This window comes from Brienomyrus brachyistius, chromosome 15 (genome assembly GCF_023856365.1).
Source record: "Brienomyrus brachyistius isolate T26 chromosome 15, BBRACH_0.4, whole genome shotgun sequence".
NCBI classification, from domain to species: domain Eukaryota; kingdom Metazoa; phylum Chordata; class Actinopteri; order Osteoglossiformes; family Mormyridae; genus Brienomyrus; species Brienomyrus brachyistius.
In genome coordinates this window covers 21,744,753-21,767,651 of record NC_064547.1, presented here as the reverse complement: position 1 = coordinate 21,767,651, position 22,899 = coordinate 21,744,753, and the positions used below count along the sequence as shown (strand labels likewise).

At 45.9% G+C, this 22,899-nt stretch overlaps 1 long non-coding RNA gene across 4 annotated transcripts; it reads left to right on the top strand.

Moving 5' to 3' along the window:
• Positions 1–10,240: 10,240 nt before the first annotated feature.
• On the top strand, positions 10,241–22,547 carry LOC125708342 (uncharacterized). Of its 4 annotated transcripts, none has more exons than XR_007382447.1 (7): positions 10,241–10,373; positions 13,474–13,565; positions 18,790–18,834; positions 19,299–19,362; positions 19,740–19,844; positions 20,134–20,161; positions 21,004–22,547. It is a non-coding gene; the product is annotated as an uncharacterized LOC125708342 (long non-coding RNA). The 4 variants fall into 4 exon arrangements; XR_007382445.1 differs by having other exon boundaries at positions 13,474–13,729; XR_007382444.1 differs by lacking the exon at positions 18,790–18,834.
• Positions 22,548–22,899: the final 352 nt, after the last annotated feature.

Sequence of the window (22,899 nt, the reverse complement as noted above, 5' to 3'; positions counted from 1 at the left end):
CTGAGAGCTAAGACTGGTGTTAAATCTAGAGAAACACAAAGAAAGAACGAGATGACCGGCGATATCTGCTGGCCAAACAGGGAAACGTCAGACAGAACAGGACAAGGCAGGGACTGATCCTGATAGTACAGAGGAGCATTTACTAATCCAGCAAGTGTGTTTGAAATCCTGTTAGAACAAAAATGTAAATCAATGTTCCAAAAAGGGAGGCCAAATTGATTAAGTATAGTTTGTTTCCTTTTTATATAATATCTGGGGCTGGGAGGAAAGTCCCCTGAAACTACAAGGGTCACAAGCTCTAACACCAAGCAGAGCCTTAGAAGAGTAAATTGGTCTTCAGCCAGCAAAGAGACAGAGCAGTGCTGAGTCTGAGAATGAATCCCTGAAGTGACAACAAAATGTGACACAGCCAAGCCACTCCAGATGGTACGTATATAACAACAGTCATTGTGAGGCTTGCTATTTTAAGGTTCAGCCATGGAAGTGAATGAATGATCCCAAATCAGGTTAAAGACCAGTATTAACAAATACAGTGTCCTCACAGAGCCTGTATCGTCTACTGGTCTATAAAATTTGAAGTGCTTTGAAATGAACATCAAACATTACATCTGTAGGCCGCTCGAACTGCCTGTCTGTATGAGATGGTTAACAAATGATGTCTCACGACATCTCATAGTGATAACAAAGGCCAGAGAAGCCTTACAGAATCAAACACATAATCTTTATACGACATTCTACTTAATCCATGCAAGCTGTTTTTCTGGTGTGAAGTCAGTGAATCATTTCCTGGGTGGCTGAACGCAAGGACTCCTCAGCTGAAACCCACAAGCTCAGTTCTGCTGGCACCTTAACTGGGTGCCGAAAGCTCTATCTATAGTGACATTAGTCTACCATAAGCACATCAGCCCAGCAAGACCATTATATTTGTCAGAACAGCTACTGCCCAGAGCTACAACAGGTCTTCTGGTGACAGCAACTGAAGGCTGACCCTAGGAAAGCATGTTAAGCTCACAGATGCCATTTCAGCGACTACACAGAGGCCAGACTTCATACTCTTGTCAGAAACAACTAGGCACTCGGTCTTGCTGGTAGTTACTGTCCCTTGGGAACACTGGATGGAAGAGTTCAAAAAGAGAAAGGGAACCGGTTTGAATGGCTGGGTGAGACAGTGCCACGGGCGGGGTAAAAACCATGGTCTGTGCCCATCAAGAAGAGCTGTAGATGGTGTGCTTGAGAAATCACTCTGCAGGGTCTTTCGCTTCCAGGGTGTCACTAAAACTAATAGATTGAAGGCCATGAAGTCCATCACAGGCTGCAAAAAAGCATGTAGAAGGCTCATGACCAAGAGTTTGGTTACCCGGCTGTCTGATGCTAGCAATTGAAACGCCATTAATCTGCTCAATTATATCAAAATATATATCTTACAACTATTGAAATAAAGAATGATATCCATCTCACAAGCACTTAGCCTGAGTAGGTCCACAGGGGAGCCTGGAGCCTATACCAGTCAGCAGAGGGAACAAGGCTATCGCACATCCTGGATGGGATGCCAGTCCCTCACAGGGCACAAGGCTATGGTACACCCTGGATGGGATGCCAGTCCATCACAGGGCACAAGGCTATGGTACACCCTGGATGGGATGCCAGTCCCTCACAGGGCACAAGGCTATGGTACACCCTGGATGGGATGCCAGTCCCTCACAGGGCACAAGGCTATGGTACACCCTGGATGGGATGCCAGTCCATCACAGGGCACAAGGCTATGGTACACCCTGGATGGGATGCCAGTCCATCACAGGGCACAAGGCTATGGTACACCCTGGATGGGATGCAAGTCCCTCACAGGGCACAAGGCTATGGTACACCCTGGATGGGATGCCAGTCCATCACAGGGCACAAGGCTATGGTACACCCTGGATGGGATGCCAGTCCATCGCAGGGCACAAGGCTATGGTACACCCTGGATGGGATGCCAGTCCACCACAGGGCACAAGGCTATGGTACACCCTGGATGGGATGCCAGTCCCTCACAGGGCACAAGGCTATGGTACACCCTGGATGGGATGCTAGTCCGTCACAGGGCACAAGGCTATGGTACACCCTGGATGGGATGCCAGTCCGTCACAGGGCACAAGGCTATGGTACACCCTGGATGGGATGCCAGTCCGTCACAGGGCACAAGGCTATGGTACACCCTGGATGGGATGCCAGTCCACCACAGGGCACAAGGCTATGGTACACCCTGGATGGGATGCCAGTCCACCACAGGGCACAAGGCTATGGTACACCCTGGATGGGATGCCAGTCCCTCACAGGGCACAAGGCTATGGTACACCCTGGATGGGATGCCAGTCCGTCACAGGGCACAAGGCTATGGTACACCCTGGATGGCATGCCAGTCCATCACAGGGCACAAGGCTATGGTACACCCTGGATGGGATGCCAGTCCATCACAGGGCACAAGGCTATGGTACACCCTGGATGGGATGCCAGTCCACCACAGGGCACAAGGCTATGGTACACCCTGGATGGGATGCCAGACCCTCACAGGGCACAAGGCTATGGTACACCCTGGATGGGATGCTAGTCCGTCACAGGGCACAAGGCTATGGTACACCCTGGATGGGATGCCAGTCCGTCACAGGGCACAAGGCTCTGGTACACCCTGGATGGGATGCCAGTTTGTCACAGGGCACATACACTCTATGGACTATTTAGGGAAGCCAGATAAGGCACCAGCATATCTTTGGGTCACAACAGACAACTTGCCTGTTACAAGGAGGACGGGCAACCCCACCACAGAACAGAGGCGGGATTCAACCCAAGAAGTGCCACAGCATTACCCTCTCAGACACCAGTCTTTTAAAAAATAGATAAATTTATACGTTACTATACAATACAAGTCAGTGGTATCCTAATAGGTAAATAAGTACATTTGTAATTGAAAGATTGTTGGTTCAAATACCCGATTAGTGAGGTACCCTGAACACGGTACCACCTCCAGCACATTTTGTTGTGGTGCGTCAACAACTTTTCACTATATTTTTAATGTATTTGTCTGGTAAAATGATCTTCGCAGTTTATATCCTCACAAATGACTGATAATAATGTTGCTGAGTGAGCAGAAGTATACAGTATGGTATTCAGAAATAACCTAAAATTCTTTCAGTGCATGAGAAACCATAGAAATAGGTTAAAATTCGATACTTGGAAAGCAGCATTAAACCAATGCATCACACTGTTTTGAATATATTTCCGTCTTACCACCAGAGGTCAGCAAATACAAAGGGGAACATGATATGTCTGGGGCGTCTTAAAAACACACACACAAACACACACACACACACACACACACACACACACACACGCAATTCAATATTGAGATTCAGAAGTCTGTCTTTCATGTTTTCCACACCAAAACACAGAAATGCTTACAGGCGTTAGCGGTATAAGACAAGGCATCTGCGCCCAAGTGAGTTTCAATGATGCATGTCAGAATGATGACGGCCTTTTAACATTCCTGTATGTGGTTTCTCTGCCTGGTCCTTGGTATTAAAATAATCCCAATTTTAATCCTCTGCACTTTGCAAGCTAGTAGTTATAAGACCATTAAATTGCATACACTTCAACCACATCATATGTTTAATACTTTAACTAAATTAAAGCAAACCTTCTCTGTATACTGTATTAGACAAGTAGGTGAGATAAGTAACAGTCCATGCAGGGGATGAGATTCAGATGAAGACTTCGCTAAAAGCAAATATGCAATGCACAAAAATTCGAGTCTATCTATCTATCTATCTATCTATCTATCTATCTATCTATCTATCTATCTATCTATCTATCTATCTATCTATCTATCTATCTATCTATCTATCTATCTATCTATCTGTCTTCATTACTGGGATTCATTTTACAAGTTCCAGTGTATAATGAAAGCCCTCCAGACAATATTATACAAAAATTAAAATATCATGTATTTCATATGAAATTCCATTAGAAAGTAGACACACACACACACACACATATATAGATACATAAAATGAATATAATATTTCCGCTTAATTTGACAGCTGTTTGAGATTTCGTACAGCGGACTGTATAACAGTCCACAGGGAATGGTAAAGCGTGTCATCCATTATCTCTGTACTGCACTTTCCTTCCCATACTTACCAATATGTTATAGTTAACAGGATTTTAGCGGTTCATTAATAACTGTAATTGACTCCGATGTATTATGGAAGTGCACTCCCGATTCGACTGTCATGGACCCATCAGAACTATCTATTGCAATTATCCATCTGTTTGGGATTCTCTGAATTAAATGACTCCATTCTGGACAGCTATAAGTGTCTGGAATAATGCAGCTTAATTTGATGTAATGTAGCTTATCTAAGGGTTTACAAGGATGGACAGTAAGGACAGCATGGACTTGGTGGTCATATCATTAAACAGGCAAATTCCAGACTGGGCTATTTTCCATTACTTTTATATGTGCACATATTTATTAACGTCATGCTCATTTTTGTGTGACGAAGCCGGGTGAGATGTTAATCCACTGGACAGTCACAGTGCTGCTTTGATGGGAATATAACCATCTGAAAAATGGTATTTTGCGCCAATAAACCCAATTTAAAAACAACAAAGGATCTTCTCACCATCCATGAAGTCGAAAATACAGGAGAATACTGAAATTTTATTACCCACAGATTGCAAGTATATAATTATAGTCTGTCTATAAAGGTATTCTGTCAAAAAAGTATATTATTCAACTCATGGTGCATGTAATTTACATATTCAGAAACTGTACCACCACAAATAATAATAATAATAATAATAATGATAAACCACATATAACATCCCAACAGAAGTCAGGTTTTTATTCCAGGAAATGAGTAATCAGTGAGTCTTCCACTGACTGGGTTTTGTCTCTTCAGTACAGCTGGGTCCAGTTCTATTGCTTAGAGTCTGAGGTTCCGCCTGGTTATTTGGGTGTTATTCTGACCAAACCAGACTATTTGCATATCTGATAGCCCCATCTGTTTGTCTGCCGTCAGGGAGATTTTTGCTTTGCCGTGACTTCCATGGAGCCGTGTATATCAGAGCCTGGTCTTACGTCGCACAACTGTGACTAATGAAGCGAGTGCAGTAAGACAGGCCGCCGAGCTTCTGCCTTTTGTCAGACCAGCATCCTCCGTCACGGACTATTTTCTAGCCAGGCTGACATGGACACCTCATGGCAAGCTGACAGAGTCACTACAGGTCATGCGATCTGGCTGTGTGTTTAATTCCCACCCACCCCCCCTGTGTCTGGTGGTCTTCCTCCATTTACTCCAGTTTCCTCTCCCAGTCCGAAGACATGCATCTGAAAATGCCAATTGTATATTCCCTGTGACAGACCATCATCCTCCTCGGGGTGGACCCCATGCCCTCTGTGACCTTGTCCAGGATAAGCAGTTGGAGGTTGGGTGAGAGATGGTACAGGGCTAGGGATCAGTAGAGCGAGAATTAAGATGCTATGGCCTTATCTATCAGTTAATCTCAGATAATGGGATGGAGTGTCTGGCTAAGGCTGTATTTCGGGTTATGGGTTGAATTTGTAGTGGCTGTACCTAAACTAAACATGACACCAGCCTACCAGCGCAAGCTGACCTCGTACATTATACCCAGTGATGCGTGAAACGGTGTGGAACTGGAAGGGTGATGGGATTCTACACAATCACCCTAAAAGCCCGTCTACCCTATTAGACCGTCACATTTTAAGGACCAGCGACGTTTGTTGTATTTTGCATTACCGTTCCGTTCGGCAAGGATTTTCAGTTAGGGAAACCTGTGACTGGAGATGCAGAAGGAAGACCTAACAAAACGCACACAGATATACGATAATGATGGCGTGTTTTTTTTTTTTTTATTCCTTGTGGAAAAAAACAATCTGTTAAATAAGTCAGCTGCAACAATGGGGGAGTGCATCAATCTATAGGAGAAGAAGATTCAGCCGGGTACCAGGAGAACTATTCAAATGAAGATTAGTGCGGATAATCAAGCCCGATTGTCACCTGTTTATTGAGGCGTCCTTTACGCCTTCGGAGGAAATGCGTGCATATTGACCTCATAACTGGATGTTAAGCAGCTGTGCGCTTGCGTCTCTTCAGGAACTCCACCGTTGAATTTTTAGGAATTTATTAATTACAGCCTCCAATTGACTGCCTGGCGATGACACTCACCTCTTCCTCTTCGTTGGCCCACGCGGGAAGGCGAATGCGGTGAGAGCTAATTAAAACCCACAAGTGTTTCATGTTTTATTTCAGCGCGTTTAGGCTCGTCGGCTCTGCGAATAATGAACAACGCAAAGCAAGGAAATCAATTTTCCAGTTACGGGAGCAGAATAAATAGAGCGAGTGTGTTAAACTAAATTAAACACAGTCACACCTGAGACCCACGGATAATAGGCTCCGAGAGCCATTAGAAATGCATTACATGTACATCCTCCCGACCGCGCCTCGCATCCGGCAACGCTGCAGGCCGGCCTGCCCGTCATCGCTGCTGTCCTGGCTGAGGGCTGGGCAGGCGTCCGCCGTTCCATCGCTAACCTCCGCTCTCGCAACATGCAGACACTTATTTTTGGTCCGGCGTTAGCTTGCCCAGGGGCAGTCAGTTGACCTTGGATTCCCAAAGATTTATTTTTCCCTTCCTATAACTCACAGGAGACTTTGCTTTCTGTCTTCTTGTAGTGCAGCTTTTTAACCCCTTACACTGTGTAGCTATAACTGCTGTTAGGTCCCCCGATACTGTTGTTGCTTAATATACATACATATTATAAGGGCCGGGGGAGTGCAGTTATGAAATTGATATTAATGCTACCAGCCCCCTTCATGGTGCTCTTCTTTGACTAGAATGATTAGTAAATATATCTAACAAATTATCTAACAAATTACATACATATATATATATATATTAAATATAGACAGTAACACAAACAAGGATCTTGCTTTCATATGAAGATTTGAACAACTGATAACTAATAAAGCACATTAAACACCCTTAATACGTACTTATTCCACATTATCATGTTGCTGTTGAATGAATCCCACCATGTACCATGAATACACAGCACACACTCACAGATACCTCTGTTTGAGAAATATGAGTGGTTTCCAGTACATTTTGACTGCTTGTATTTCTGAAGAAAAAAAAAAGATCAGGATTACTAAAAAGATCCCACCCAGTATCTCACTCTCCTCCATGACCTTTACATAAATCTTATCAGAGACGCCACTGTCTGAGTCTTACATGGGTAGATGCTGCTGTAGAAGGGGGTTAGATAAATACTGGTTTCCTAAGTCAGTCAAGTAAGCTTCACTAAGCTCCGGGAATAGGGTATAATACACTCCCTAACATTACAAGAGAAGAGAGCGAGAGAAAAAAAATCAATTCAGCCATTTAAATTGTTTTAGATTTCCCAGCGACAGGCCACGTAACTAAAGACTTCCATCCTTCTGCTTAGGGAAAGAGAGAGAGTGTGCATTTGCATTTATATAGTTTCAGCATAAAAATCGCACAACACATTTTTATCTTCATTAGGAGCTAATAAAGAAAAGCTATCAAAACAGATCCGGCATATTAATATTGCTGTGGCAGCCAGCAGAGGGGAGAATTAACTGCTTCGACACTCTGGACCTCATTTACTGACTCCTGAGCGACTCCTCGCAAACTGCTCTCATGGTCTTACTCTGGACGTTCCACCCCTCATCGACCTCAGACAACAGCTAGAGTATGGCTGTTACCGTCTGCTTCTGTTGGATACGTCCCTGCCATGTTACGTGGACTCGCGATGCTATCATCTCTCCGCTGTTCTTCAATGAATCTTTTATTTTATGTGTTTTCCTCTCAGTGGAATGAAAATCCAGCGTTCTAATATGCTCTCGATCCTTTCCCAAAGCTATACATCGTATGTTACGATTCATCTGAAATCCTTCTGTCTAACCCTGACAAGGTTTTTCTTGGCCTGTGACAGATGGCTGTTTGCCTTGTGACCGCAGTTAAACCTGTTTCCAGACATGCACACACACACACACACACACACACACACACACACACACATACACATGTACATATATTGTGGGAGTTCTCACATGCCCAGGTGCAAAGTAGAAACTGGGACCTTTAAACAGTTGAATAATATCTTTTTTATGGTATGACATATTCTGTTTACAAGGAAAATTGCTTTATCTGATTACATATAAGTTTACATTGTTGGTGTGTTACTGAATTTAATATATTCACTATAAATGTCATACATTATATGGACAAAAGTATTGGGACACCTGGCCATTACACCTACAGGAACTTTAGTAACATCACATGCTAAATCCATAGGCATCAATATGGAGTTGGTTCCCCCTCTGCAGCTATAACAGCTGCCACTCTTCTGGGAAGGCTTTCCTCAAGATTATGGAGTGTGTCTGTCTAGAAGAGCTTCAACCCAAGGTGTTCAGTGGGGTTGAGATCAGGGCTCTATGTGGGCCACTCAAATTCTTCCACACTAAACTCACCCAACCATGGACCTTACTTTGTACACTGGGGTACAGTTATGCTGAAACAGAAAGGGCTCTTCCCCAAACTGTTCCCACAAAGTTGGAAGTACAGCATTGTCCAAAATGTCTTGGCATACTGAAGCATTAAGTGTTTCCTTCACTGGAACTAAAGGGCGTAGACCAACCCCTGAAAAACAACCCCATACCATAATCCCTCCTCCAACAAACTTTACAGTTGACACAATGCAGTTAGACAGGTAACGTTCTCCTGGCATCCGCCAAACCCAGACTTGTCCATCACACTGCCAGAGAGAGAAGTGTGATTCAACATTCCACAGAACACATTTCCACTGCTCCAAAGTCCAGTGGCCACGTGCTTTATGCCACTCCATCCGACGCTTGGCATTGTGCTTGGTGATGTGAGGCTTGCATGCAGCTGCTCAGCCATGGAAACCCATTCCATGAAGCTCTCAGCACTCTGATGTTAATGCCAGAGGAGGTTTGGACCTTTGTAGTTATTGAGTCAACAAAGTGTTGCCCACTTTTACGCACTGTGTGCCTCAGCACTTTGTGACCCCGCTCTCTCACTTTACATGCTCTCTCACTTTACATGCTCTCTCACTTTACATGCTCTCTCACTTTACATGCTCTCTCACTTTACATGCTCTGCCACTTTACATGCTCTCTCACTTTACATGCTCTCTCACTTTACATGCTCTCTCACTTTACATGCTCTGCCACTTTACATGCTCTCTCACTTTACATGCTCTCTCACTTTACATGCTCTGCCACTTTACATGCTCTCTCACTTTACATGCTCTCTCACTTTACATGCTCTGCCACTTTACATGCTCTGCCACTTTACATGCTCTCTCACTTTACATGCTCTCTCACTTTACATGCTCTCTCACTTTACATGCTCTCTCACTTTACATGCTCTCTCACTTTACATGCTCTGCCACTTTACATGCTCTGCCACTTTACATGCTCTCTCACTTTACATGCTCTCTCACTTTACATGCTCTGCCACTTTACATGCTCTGCCACTTTACATGCTCTGCCACTTTACATGCTCTGTCCCTTTACATGCCTTGTCACTTTACATGCTCTCTCACTTTACATGCTCTGTCCCTTTACATGCTCTGCCACCTTATGGCTCAGTTTGTCTTGCTCCTAAACGCTTACACTTTGCAATAATACCACTTAAAGTTGACTGTGGAACATCTAGCAGGGAAGAAATTTCACGAACTGACTTAATGCAAAAGGTGGCGTCCTATGACAGCGCCACACTGGAGTTCACTGAGCTCGTCAGAATGATTCTTTGACAAATAAACCTCAGCGCTTGACTAGGTGCTCACACCTGTGGGAATGGGTCTGAATGAAATACCTGAATTCAGTGATTGAAGAGGTGTATCCGAGTACTTTTGTCCAAGTAGTGTATATATAATGTCAAGTGTGTTTGTCTATGTGTGTTCTTTACTGTTTACAAATATAGATCTAAACAAAATGTAAGTATAAGACCAGAAAAAAAAATTCAGATGCTGGGTAAAATTATATATTTTTAATTGTAATGCTTGTTACTTTTTACTTCACAACCATTACATGTGAGACAGAGTGCAATCCCCCTGCCACTGATATATCTATTTGTTTTGTGCTTTGGAGTTTGGCCCTGGGAGATTTGGCAAAAGGTGAGGGCCTTATTAATGGCTTAGCGGGCTACCGCAGTGCCTGTCAGGAGCTGGGGTGACAGGAAAACCCCAGTGACAGATCATCGGCATCGCTCAGCAGCCCAGACGCGCCCGGGGGATACGACCGGATCGAGGTCGCCACCCCTGACGGGTAATTACACTGAATTTGTCACATCCGTCTACAGAGGATAACAATATTAGGCTCATTTGTAGAGGGTTCTGGAAACCAGGGTCTTCTCCTGTAAGATCTACAGTGTGTAGCAGACACTAATGTACAGGACAGTCGGGGTTCTGACCTCACAGTTCATCGTTTTCACCTTACGATTTTAAATATGTCTGCTGCTAGCGAAGCCCCACCCCTGTCAATTCTAGAATAATCTGGATTATTCTGTTTACTTCAGCTGGAAGACCCAGAAAAGAGTGAACCAATTTTCTAGCAAATCCGCTCATTTTGCAACCGTCCTCTACCGTCTGTCTCTTGTCATCAGGCCAGTGGTTAGTCATTAGACTGTCTGCTAAAGGAAACTCGATTTTCTAATAATCTTTTCCCTGACAGGAATTTGCCTACCGTATGCTGCTGTACCGTATAGTTCACACGAGCACAATGAAACAAATCAGCCGTAAGGCATGTAGCACGTGAGAGTCGCCATTCTGGCAGATATTCCTCGTCCAGAGATAAATTCCACCCATCCGTCTTCCTTAATCGCTCATCCAGAGCAGCATTGCGGTGAGCCTGGAGCCTATCCCAGGATGCACTGGGCATCAGGTGGCAGACACATTGGCTGGGATGCCCAGGGCATAGAGTCAGAGTCACCCATTTGTCTAACCACATGTTTTTGGACTGTGGAATGAAATCTGAGTAAACATGGTCAGAGCATGCAAATAGGGCAAGGGGGTCGAACCTGCAACCTTGAGGTGTGAGGCAACAGTCTCCGAACTCCCGCGCCTCTCCCATCACCTTTCTCACTTGTTCCTTTATAATTTATTTGCAGTTAGGGTTGTTTCGTCAGACAGTCTGGTTCTAGTGGTGATTTCGTATTGCAAAAAAAAAAAAAAAACTGGTTTCATAGCCAAACCATCTGAAATGGCCCTTAAAAACTGGCTTCTTACTGCAAAACAATCTGGCACAAAGTAATAGAATTTAATTAAAAAAACAACAGGCAGTAACTCATCTCCCTGGCATTTATATGAATGTAATCTCTAGTACAAAATGCACATGGCCAGGTTTTTTAAATGTCGGAATCAATGTAATTAGGAAAAAATGCAATTGTAATTGTAAAAAGACACGGCGGAATTCAGTGATCGCGGGCTCAGATGTACATTTCTGTGTGTTCAGCAGTGTGAGAATTTGCAGCCGGGACTTAAAAATGGCTGTAACAGCAAAAGTCCCCAGCGCTTCCTTCATATTAAACAGCCTCAGAGGCTCTTTGTAGCGCAGGAGGGAAACATCATATAATCAGGCCTGTTTTGCATTCGGACCAGAGGGGAGGCGGCGTGCCGAGTGCAGCCGGGCCCCATAACACAGCCAGGTCACGTCTTTTGTCTGCTTCCCCATCATTCCCCGGTAGGTAGGTATCGATTGCAGCGTTTCCACGCCATCCCGTCCTGCTGCCCTCACTGGCTGCTTTATACACGCACCGTCATCTCCAGCTACGTGCTACATGCTAATATATTAGTGAATCTATTGATCGTCCAAGGTCCTTCGTTAGTTAAACCGTGTATTCCGGTTTCCTCCTGATCCAAAGACCTGTAGTTGGGTGAGCCGGTGTTCCTGCGATGCACCCGTCCATGGTGTCCCCTGTGATTCCTGGAATAGGGCCCAGGCTCTTTGTAACCCCCTACACAGGATAGGCAGCCATGGACGGACGGATGGATGGATGGATGGATGGATGGACGGACGGATGATTACTCATGTTAAGAAGCAGCACCAAGGAGAGCATGTGACCAAAGGAAAACACGCCCTTTGCCCGTTTACAGAGTCCGTCAGGGCTGGATGGATGATCCCATATGAGGGCCCCCCAGGCGAAAACCAAAACACAAGATAACAAATGAACTCCAAGAGCAAGAGTGCAGGGAGCATTCCGGGGCCGTCCACAGACTTTATTTATATGACCAGTCTGGCTCACAAATGGACCTGAAATGCCGCTGGACCCGTCTCTAAAATTTAACGCGTCTGTAGCCTTTAATGAGTTTAAAAAAGGCTAATTTCTGCGTTTTTTTAGAGCACATTTGCTGTGCATTTACTGTGTAATAGCATAGACATTAATTCATGTATTTAATATTTTATTTATGTATAATATCTTACATTAATGGGTTGAGTTTTTCCTGGCGCCGCTACAAGTAATTAGTTGCTCCTGTGGTCCGATCACCGGGATCAGTTTGATATTGGGGCTTTGCAGAGAGTAGAGTGGGGATGGATAAGTGGCTCCTGGTGGGGGGGTGGAGACTGGTGGCCCACGAGCTCAGCACCAGGGGCTCCTGTCGTCACATTGCTGCTACCAGGTTCTGTATGTATGGATGCCAGAGAGGAAGTACAAGAGCAGGCCCACAGTGATGACGATGTGTTGCCCCCCCCCCCCCCACCCCCTCCTGGGTCCAGCCGGAATATGGGCTTCACTTTCACAAATGTTTTCGTTAGCTGACCACCTCTTAGCTCCAGTCCCTGGGATGGGAGGCAGCAGAGTGCCGATTCTCCATTCATAACGCTCTGTGTGACCGTTAGGAATGATATCGTAGTGCGTATTGGATCTGATCCCCTTCCGGTGACTCGCGGGTATGGGAAGGCATCACAGCGTCCCCTCCAGCCCATCAGTGAGGTCCTGGGTGGCCCGGATTGTGACGGCCCTCTTCAGGAGTTCCTTCCGTGGGATGCTGGTGCTCCCTTTCCCGTACCCTAGCGGTTACCCCTCAGTTCCTCCGCGAGTTGTCTTAGCGATCCACACGACTTCAGATACCCAAATTGTCTTCCATTTTAATGCATTCTGTCAACCGAAACGGGCCACTCTCCGAGATGTATCGACCGGGTGGGCTTGTTTTTCCCTACAGACATCATCTTTTTTATTACATTTTGCCCCAAATGGGAGTCTGTCTCTGAGCTGTTGTGTACTGTCCCTGTCTCACAATCCAATATGGCTGTGTGCTTGTGTGGAGTAATTGCTGTTCGGACCTCTGGGACACTGTACGGAGACAGGACTATAGAATTGAAATCATTTTTCTTCATTCTCCACCCAAACCTCCTTCCCTCGATACAGGGACCAGCTTCTTTCTTCCTGTGCAGCTCTCGGCTTGAAGGGGAGGAGCCCAGAAAGTAACAAAGGATACAAGGATCTCCCCGGACAGAAAAGTAAGGAAGAGTAAGACAGGCCGTATTCCCTGTGAGTGATGAACAATGCTGCTCCCTCCCTGGAAACTCCGAGAGACCCACAGTAACTAAAGCAGGAAACTGTACATAAAGACAAAGAACATGTACAAATCACATACGACTCCTTCAGTCATGGAGGAGTCCATGTACGTATCAGATAAACCGCTTGCTATCCAACGCAGAACTTTTAAGTCCTCTTTCTCCTTAGTAAAATCTCACGTACAACTAATATTTCCTTTCCTGACATCTAATGCCAAGTTCAACAGATCTTGAATATTAATCCAGTTCAAACAAAAAGGATACAGTGCACTTGGCATTTCTTTTCATTTCGTGTAAGACGAATGTTAACAAAGAAACAGAATCGGCACAGGAAATAGAAATCCGGCTAATTATCGCGGCTTAACGTTTGCTATTTACAGGAAGACACGTGAGCCGCAGAACGAGGTGATATGAGGATCGTATCTCGGCTAAGACCCGTTTTAGCAGCGGTGACTGGCTCCCAGACCTCTGCTCTCTGTTTATTGACATAAAAATAAATATCTGAATGCGTAATGAGCCCAGTGCTGAACTCAGAGTAGGCAGGCAGCCCAGTGCCAGGCTAGATGCACAGAAAGGAGGCCTTCAAAAAGGCGCAATTACGGCGGCGGAGGGCCCCTGACACGTGAGAACCCCCCCCCCCTCCCCGTGTGGCCCACGTCCGCGGACCTGTGGGGAGAAATACGCAGGTAGCAGTGGAAACTTTTCGGCGCATTTTTTTCTGCTATAAGAGCTGCATTATCCCGAGTTATTTTTAAAGACACATTTTGTTCGGATCCGTCTGCAGACTTTGTTTCGGCCTGCTGATAAGGGGGAAGCCGATGTTCCCCACCGACGGTTTTAGCCCCGAGTCAAGACGCGTGTGCGTGTTTGTCATGCAGATACAGACAGCAGCCCACCGAGCCACGGCAGAAACGCGGCTCCCAAACACAGGCCTGCGGAATCGTTATCGATAGGCCTGCATCCATTAAAAGTGCTCAGCGACTTGGTGCTCGTGATTATATTGAACCGTGACGAGAGACGGCGAGGAAGCAATGGGATCTAACGTCACCAGTATCCCCAGAACGGAGCGTGCTGGAAATGACGCCGGGCTGCGCGTTACCACGCAGCGCATCACAGCTGAAGTGCCTGCCCGCCTTGGGCTCCTCCAGCACATGTATTTTGCATTATGCATAGTCTACATTGCATCAATAATTCAGACACTACATCCAGATTTGCCCAGGCCCCCGGGACCGAAGACCCTGTTCCTTTAGTTGACTGAACATCCAGGGCAAAGCCTCAGTCGCACCTTTGGAGGGGGAGAGAGGGACTTTGTGGGTTTGTTGTGGAGCTGGGGGGGCGGTGGGGGTGAGAGGAGTCCGGGGGCCTTGGAGGCACTCGATAGATGAGGTGTCCATATGCCGGTTTCTTCTTTCAGTGGTAATGCTCAGTTCTGGGCAGGCGCTGAGCTGTTTTGAATACGTTTTTCAGCACAAGTGGGAAAAAAAAATACCACAAATTAGCATCGGGAAGGAATAATGATTTTTCCTAACGCGGTCGCCTGCATTTTGGGATTGCCTGGCAATGCATCTCCGGGCTGAGCGAGATTTGCCATTCATCAGCCCCCCCGCCTGATCCTGCCCGGAGATCCGGCTGTAATCCGCGAATCAGCTGCGAGCTTCACGGCGGCGCGGCTGGGGATCAGACCGTGGGGGAGGCAGGCTGTCCTCGACGTTTACGTCGTCACGGAGACGGGCCATTTTAACAGCCGGCGGACCAATTAAAGCCAACAGCTCGGGGAAAAAACAAGGGGTGGTCAGGGGGCGGCTTTCTGACAAGCGTCATCGGGGTCGCGTGCCAGCCTGACACCTGCGGCAGGCCATGCAGCGAGGATTAGCGATGCACGGGAAAGGGGAACGAAAAAAAAAGCGCAGTATGTATTGTTTGACCGCTGGCCTGGGGACGAGGCCCGATTATTAATGAGCACAGGCAGGAGGCGCACCTCTCTGTGCCCCCCGGGCCTCTCTGGAGACCCCGCTACACGTCAGGCCTTGTTAGGGAAGCGCCAACCAGGGGAAGGAGAGCAGGACGGTGGTTTTGGGAGCGGGAGCCTCAATCAGAGAGGCAGGGATCCCCAGAGCAGGCCGCCGGAGAGAGTGAGAGAGAGAGAGCGCAGTGACTGCGCGTGATGTGCGAGCCGCTGCTCCCTCGCAGGTAAACTTTAATTGACAGGTTAATGGGGGGGAAACACCAGATGGGGAGCAGGGCATCGTTAGGAGGGCCTGCTTATAATTGCGCTCTGTGATGGGGGGGCTGACACTTGGGTTACCGTTCCTTAAAAACAGAGACCTGCAGGCACTTTCCTGACACGGTGCGGTTTACGGGAGATCGCCGCCCGGCCTCTGGCTGATTGGGCGCTGCACACGCGGCCGCTCTTTACCATCCTGCCACTTCCACCAGCATTTTTTTCCCCCCCAGTGCCCCCCCACAAATTTTCTTGATGAGGGTTAGGGCCACTGCCCCAATTTACACTGGGATTTTTAAATACCCCCACCCCCCGCAGGGGTGACGGCCAGGGATATGGGCGTTTATTTCTCTGTCATTCGGAGACGTTTATCGACACTTCGCCCCATTAACGGGGCGCGCCGAGTTTTTACCGACAGCCTAAAGGTGAGGGACCTTCCAATGAAAAGTACCGCAAGACTAATTCTAATATATCTCAGCTTGCAGCATGTTCTCCTGAATAAAGGTATATGCTAACTAAACAGGAGAATAAATGAATGCTAATGCGCTAATGCATGTGCCAAAGCGTGTGGGCACGCCCCTGGCTCCACGTCGCTGATAAACCAGGCGGCTGCGGAAGTGATGCTGCTCCTGTGCTATGTGCAGAAAAGAAATTAACTGATGAATTAAATTAGGAACAAACATAGTCTTTTTGGAAAACTCAGGCAGTGGCTGCCTTCCCAGTGGACCCCCCAGAATATGTGGGAGGGGTGAACGTTGCAGTCAATGCGGCATTTTAGACAAAGGAGCTGCTCAGCTGGCGCCCCCTTCAGGAGTGCAGGGGAACACCTCCACCCTTTTGGGCAGCCTTCAGCTCTGCTGGTGAAGTCACCGGTAATCAGGCTCCTGGTTTGGGATCGAATCCATCGTGAGTTCGGGACAAACTCAATATCTTTTTAATTTGAAATAACTAATATCGCAGGACTGCACTTAATCATCCGTTTGTAGGATATTACCGTTAATCGAAGACTATGAGTCTTAATAAAGCTAATGCAATCCTACCGTCCTGCATAGTCATGAGTCATTGTTAATGTACAACATTAGCTAAATCAATAGTCTTTGCTAATGGCTTGTGGAGGGAAGCATACAGAGCCTCCGAAAACACAGAAACTCTGGAATCCTTTATAGTAGGCCCTAAATCCACTGCATCACGTTCTCATTTCCATCTATTAGCTATGGTGAAACAGCTGGTTTGGGGTCCTCTTCCAGAGGAAAATGGAGGCTCTGGGTGTGACGGAGACCTCTCCCCCCGCATTCCGATTGCAGGTCCAGGGACTCCAAGGAAGCAGAAGCAGGTTGCTGGTGCACCGTGCCAGTTCAAGCCCCCCCAGCCAACTGTGAACTGCCTACTAAATGGCTCATCACAGTGCTTCTTCCTTTCCGCGTGCTCTGCCGGTGGCCAGATTGCATTACCTAATCATTCCCCCAGACGGGCTGCCTCTCTCTACTGGTGTGGCGCGGCCTTCGGGATCAAACGAGCGAAAACGCTTCGCTGGGGTCCTCATTAGACCCGGCAACTCTCCTGGTCCCAAAGACACTAATCATTACACTAAGTTTTTTTTTTTTATTTAATTTATTAGTTTAAAGTCACTGAAAGAGAATTCATGGATCTCCAGACGAGGGTTAATATCAGTAAATCTAAGGGCCATAGTGGAAAATTTAAACAATAAAAATAACACATTTTAATTTCTACTAATATCGATGCCTACTCTTTATTGTGTGTGATTAGCACTGTATGTTACTTGCTTAATAATGCAGCCCAAACATTTTAGCAAGACTGAATATCAATTGAATTACAGACGCTCCTCTACTTACTTTTTTTTCATTTGCATTTCAGTAGTAACTGAGTTATTACTAAGTACAGACGCTCCTCTACGAGATACGTTCTTAACGGCCGTTCGTAACTTGAAATGTTCGTAAGTCGTTATTCAACTTCATTTTAAGGGCATACGCAAGTACTAGGAACTAGGATGCGGGGAGTACGCACGCTACGCTGCTGCGCGGCTGGAGTAGCGGCCAGAAGTCGTACCGGGCGGAATTGGCGTGCAGGAAAAAAATTGATGTTGCGGACAGGAAATGGGAGGCCAAGGGACACAATTTGGACTTACAGTCCTCCTCGTTCGTATGTCTGAAAGTTCGTAAGTTGAAAGTTCATAAGTAAAGGAGCGTCTGTACTATGTTATTTACACTGTGATCCTGCATAAATGGTTGCAGAGGATGGATAGAAACAGATTATTAACTTATACAGTACTGACAGAAAGTCTGGGGATGCTTAATTCAGTAAAAATATTTCAATGTTATTGGCTTTATAACCAAAACGATTACTTTATTCATTTGTTTACGAAAAATGTATATCACATTAGAAACAGCCAATAGTTTTCAAGTAGTAATAAATTGAAACCCAAATTTTAGTTCTAAAGCAGCTGTTCTGAGTTAAAAAGTTCATTGACAAGCAAACTCATTTGTTGTTTCTTAATTAGCAACACCTTTGAAATTACATAAAACACCCAAACATTTGTGTTTAGTATTCCTTTGGGAGTTACGGACTACAATTGCAATTAAGAGCAAAACGGCAAAAACAGGACTGAGTCAATTAAAAAAGTATGACTCTTAATAAGAAAACATCTGTATGGAAGATATGTTCAACATTTATGTTAAGCTTTGCTTGTCAATAGATTTTTGTTTTGAAGCCAGTAAATTTGCAACATTTTTACAGAGCTGAGTTTCCCAAGCTTTATTTCAGGTTTAGATGAGGTCATCAAAAACTACTAACAATTTACTAACTATTTTTACTAGTTTTACATCATCGGCACTGTATTCTGGGCAATAAATCTCAAGGCCAAGGAGCACAGTTTCAGTCAATCTAGAACAAAGACTCGTGTCAATATAAATATTTAATCTGCGGCAGGATGGAACCTCGGACGCAGAGGCCCGGACAGAGCAAAATCTGGAGGTTTGTTTCTCCACACGTTAGCATACAGGCCTCTTGGAATGTGTCCACTTTTACGCTCTCATAACCGGCGAGGACGCGTCAGAGCACATGGAGAAATGGATAAATCCTCACTAGTGATTTCAGATCAACTTGCAGCTGTAGATTCCAATGTGACAAAATGCGATTTTCACTGAATAAAAACATCAAGGCCTCTTTTTTTTTTTAATACGGTCGTCTGTTCCAGAGACGCTGAGTGCTGCTTCAGTTGAGCACCCTGCGTTTTTCTGAAAGGGACTGATTTATTTAAAAATGGATGGGATAGGTCATACCCCCCTGAATCTGTGCTGCTTTTTAAATAAGAAACATTGATTCAGGCAGTACGTTGCTTAGCCTTTATTCACTTCCCTTTCGGATCACATTTGACAAAGTTAGTAAAATAACAGACTTTATTGACTCTCACAATATTTTATGGCTGTATATTTCAGGCTCATTTTCCAAGAAGTGTTGTTCCGCAACACCTGCTGACAGTTTCCTGTGACGAGAGGGCAGGTTTGTTCGATGTAGATGTCTGATGCTGATTTGTTTCTTAGTGGATCTTAATAAAAGCAGTCTGATCTTCTAAAACAGAAAACAACACCACAAAGATTATTGTATAATTTTCTGTGAAGTGAGTGTTTAAAGCAAAGTACATATCCTCATTAAACTATTATTTTTTAACACTCCTAAGAGTATGGGACAATATTGCTCCTGTAATCAATTCTCCCAAAATATAGTACAATAATTGAAATGGCCTGCGTCCTGTCCAGTGGTTCTGTATAATTGAATACATTTCAGCAAAACGAGCACCAGAACTGAAAGTGAAAATTCATGTGTCATATTTAGTTTTACACCAAGTATTACAGAAGACTTCATTCTCTTTTGAAAAGGTGCAACATCAGCAGCACTTACAGAAGATAAACAAGTGCCATGCCGCCATCCATCCATCCATCCATCCATCCATCCTCTAACTGCTTTTCCAGTACAGAGTTGCTGTGAGTGTGGATCCCATCCCAGAAGACACAGGGCACATGGCAGGGGTCACCCTGGATTTTTCATATGAAAATACTAAAGCTGTCTTTTGTTTTGCTGAATCTGGTAGGAAAAAGTCCCCAGTAGCTTAGCCAGGAGGAGAATGGAAAGTTAATACATTTTGATATTTACTTTGTTAGATGATCTGCCTTTATAAGCATACATTATTTGCCACACATTCGTTAGCAAAACTATAAAATAACCATGAAATGATATTTAGGGTTCCTTCTCTCTGCATTTTAATCTCTTTAGGTGAAGCCGAGTGAGATAAACAGACAAGGTGAGAGTGACCGCAGACCTTGCAGGCGAATCGTACACACAAGCACGGCGGCTGAGCGGTCTGGGAGTTTCGGATGAGTGTGCTATTCCTGCCCTACTTCCTGAAAAAGGAAGCAGCACTTCAGGATTGTTCTAGAATGCTTATGGCACACAGGCATGTGAGACACATCATGAGATGACATATAGAAACCATTATAGGGGAGCTTCTTAAATGACTTATTGGGCCTGGTAATGATTTTAGATTAATCCTGGAATAATCACTACACACTCACAAATAACGGCACAAATAGGAGAGCGCTGAAGTGTGCCTCTTTTCTGGTTATGTGCCATGAACAATTTTGGAAAGCTTTCGCATTTTCAGAACGATCTGGGGACACGATACCTACATTGATTTTCGAATGTATTGCTTGGCAGAAGCTTCCTAAAAATTTTTGTCAGAGTTCAAAGAATTACAGAAGATGTATTTTTTTTAACCACGCGACTCCTTTGTTCTGCCAGAAATCTGTCGCTTCAGTAGATCTTTGAGTAATGGGTTACTGGGCTTGTGCGCAGACCTTTAATGCTGGCATGTACAAGGCATGAGCCGAATATTGTGCTGTTGTGACGGCAACCTGCAAACAGTCAGGAATAGTTTAGCAGGAAGCGGACAGAGGTGTTTCTCGGTGCCGCATCCTGTGGTTGGGAAGCTGGGGCCGCTCCCCCGTGGAGCCACATTAGCTGTCGGCAGCGAGGGGGCCCAGCGAATGCAAATTGGCCCTTGTTCTGTGTGCTGCGTTAGACGCTTGGGTTCCTCTCTCCCCACCCCCCCACCCCCCATACCCGTATGCCCATGTCTGCTGTCAGCTGGGCGCCTACAGGTCCGTGGGAGGAACCGAAGGTGCGGTGATCACGCCAGGGCCCGCGGAGCGGGAGAGAGAGAGAGAGGACGTGGATGGCTGACAGCGGGAGCCTCGGAGGGGGGGAGGGGGTACTCCGGTGTCCCTCCTGAGAGTTGGCACAGGTGTCGCGCGTCGAGGGAGAGACGAATGATGGGATTAATTGGCCGTTCCGAACTGCAGGCGATGCAAAAACAAGAAGATTAAAGGGTCAAAACATGAATCAATTACACACTACACCCAGATTGCGTCCTGATGGCATTCTTAGTTACTTTATGCTTATCTCTACTTAGATTATTCTACTTTGGTTTAACGCGTGCGAGTCTGGCATTTTGAAACGGCCGTCAAAGACATATTTGGTTTTGTAGCCCAGTCCCCGATGGCTCTCCTGCCGCTACCCACCCGGAGGAGCGCTCGACACCTCCTCCCCCCCCGCACCTCCCACCCCCGGGCTCCGATCTCGCCCTTCTCCTCTTGCCGACGATGCGACGCCCTCTCCGTTCCCCCGTAACGCGCCTGTTATTACGCCTCCCGCGGGAGGGGCCGCCATATGCTCTAATATAAACACATTTGCAGCTGGAGAAAAAATGAGACCAGTATACAAAAATAACATCCATGGAGAACCAAAAAAAAATAATAATAATAAAATAAAAAAATGATCCTGTAACCTGAGCCAAGGAGAACAGAGTGTAGTGAGACATGTACAGTGAGCATCCCTGTGGTGAGGCTGCAGTAAGAACACGGCCTGTCCTCCCTGCCTGCCTCATAATGGGCTTTGCAGACTAGCTGTAGCATATATATATATATATATATTTTTTTTTACTTATTAATTTTCACACAGACTGGCCCTCTCCATTATTTGGGGCACGAGGATCATTCCGGAGGTATAACTAAAGAGCGAGCTTCATTTCCGAATCACACGCTTGCTTTAAGGCGGTTGCACAGGACACGTCTGGGCGAATTCCGTTTTCCCCATCGCTGCGGTTTCTCGACCCGTCCTCAAGGAGCTAGAACTAATTACTCCAGGTAACAAGTACCTTGGGTACATGTTTTTACAGTTGGTTTAAATGGTGCACGGCGTTTGGCCTAGGAGTTCACCTACCAGGGCCCCCGTACGTAACCCCCCCCCCCCACTTACAGATCGGGTTTGGACTGGAGGTGACAGCCGCGCAAGGGCCTTGATGATAATCTTGGGAGAAGGCGGCGCCCTCTGTCTGCCCCGAAGCCCCGGACGGCATGGATGAAAATGAAGTGGAGAAATCTCATCAGTTTTCCCTGCAGACTGTGAGCGCACCCCATGATGACCGACAAAATGTGCAGGGGAGGGGCGTGAAATGTGCCCATGTTTATGAAAACTCCTGTATATACGACCGAGATGTGATTGAGACCGGAACCCAGATTCCCAAGTATCATAAACAGATTAATTATGATAAATGATGGCCGTTTTTGGTTTTTAAACTACAATGTGTGCATGTGTATGTGTGCGAATAAATTAGTCTGAATAACTGAGAATAGCATGTATCAATAGCTGCCCTCAAATACAGAAGAATTATGAATTCATCTGAAGCGCAGTACATGACCAAACACTCATGGAATATAAATATGAATCACAATATTACGAAAACAAAGTCTAACTCCAATGGAAGCAGCAAGCTTCTGTCAGCTTGTGTTGCAGATGTGGTTTAATGGGTTCAGTGTGTGATTTCTGCCAAGTCCACCACTCTACATGCCTGTTCCTCTGCTCGTCTGGTCGGGGGACGCTTGGACGTCTACGCAGACGTGTCTGGCGTCCAGCCCCAACAAAGGAGAGGGGGTGGGCTCACGGTCAGGCCCAAAGGAAATGGCTTCACTCACCAGCTGAGTG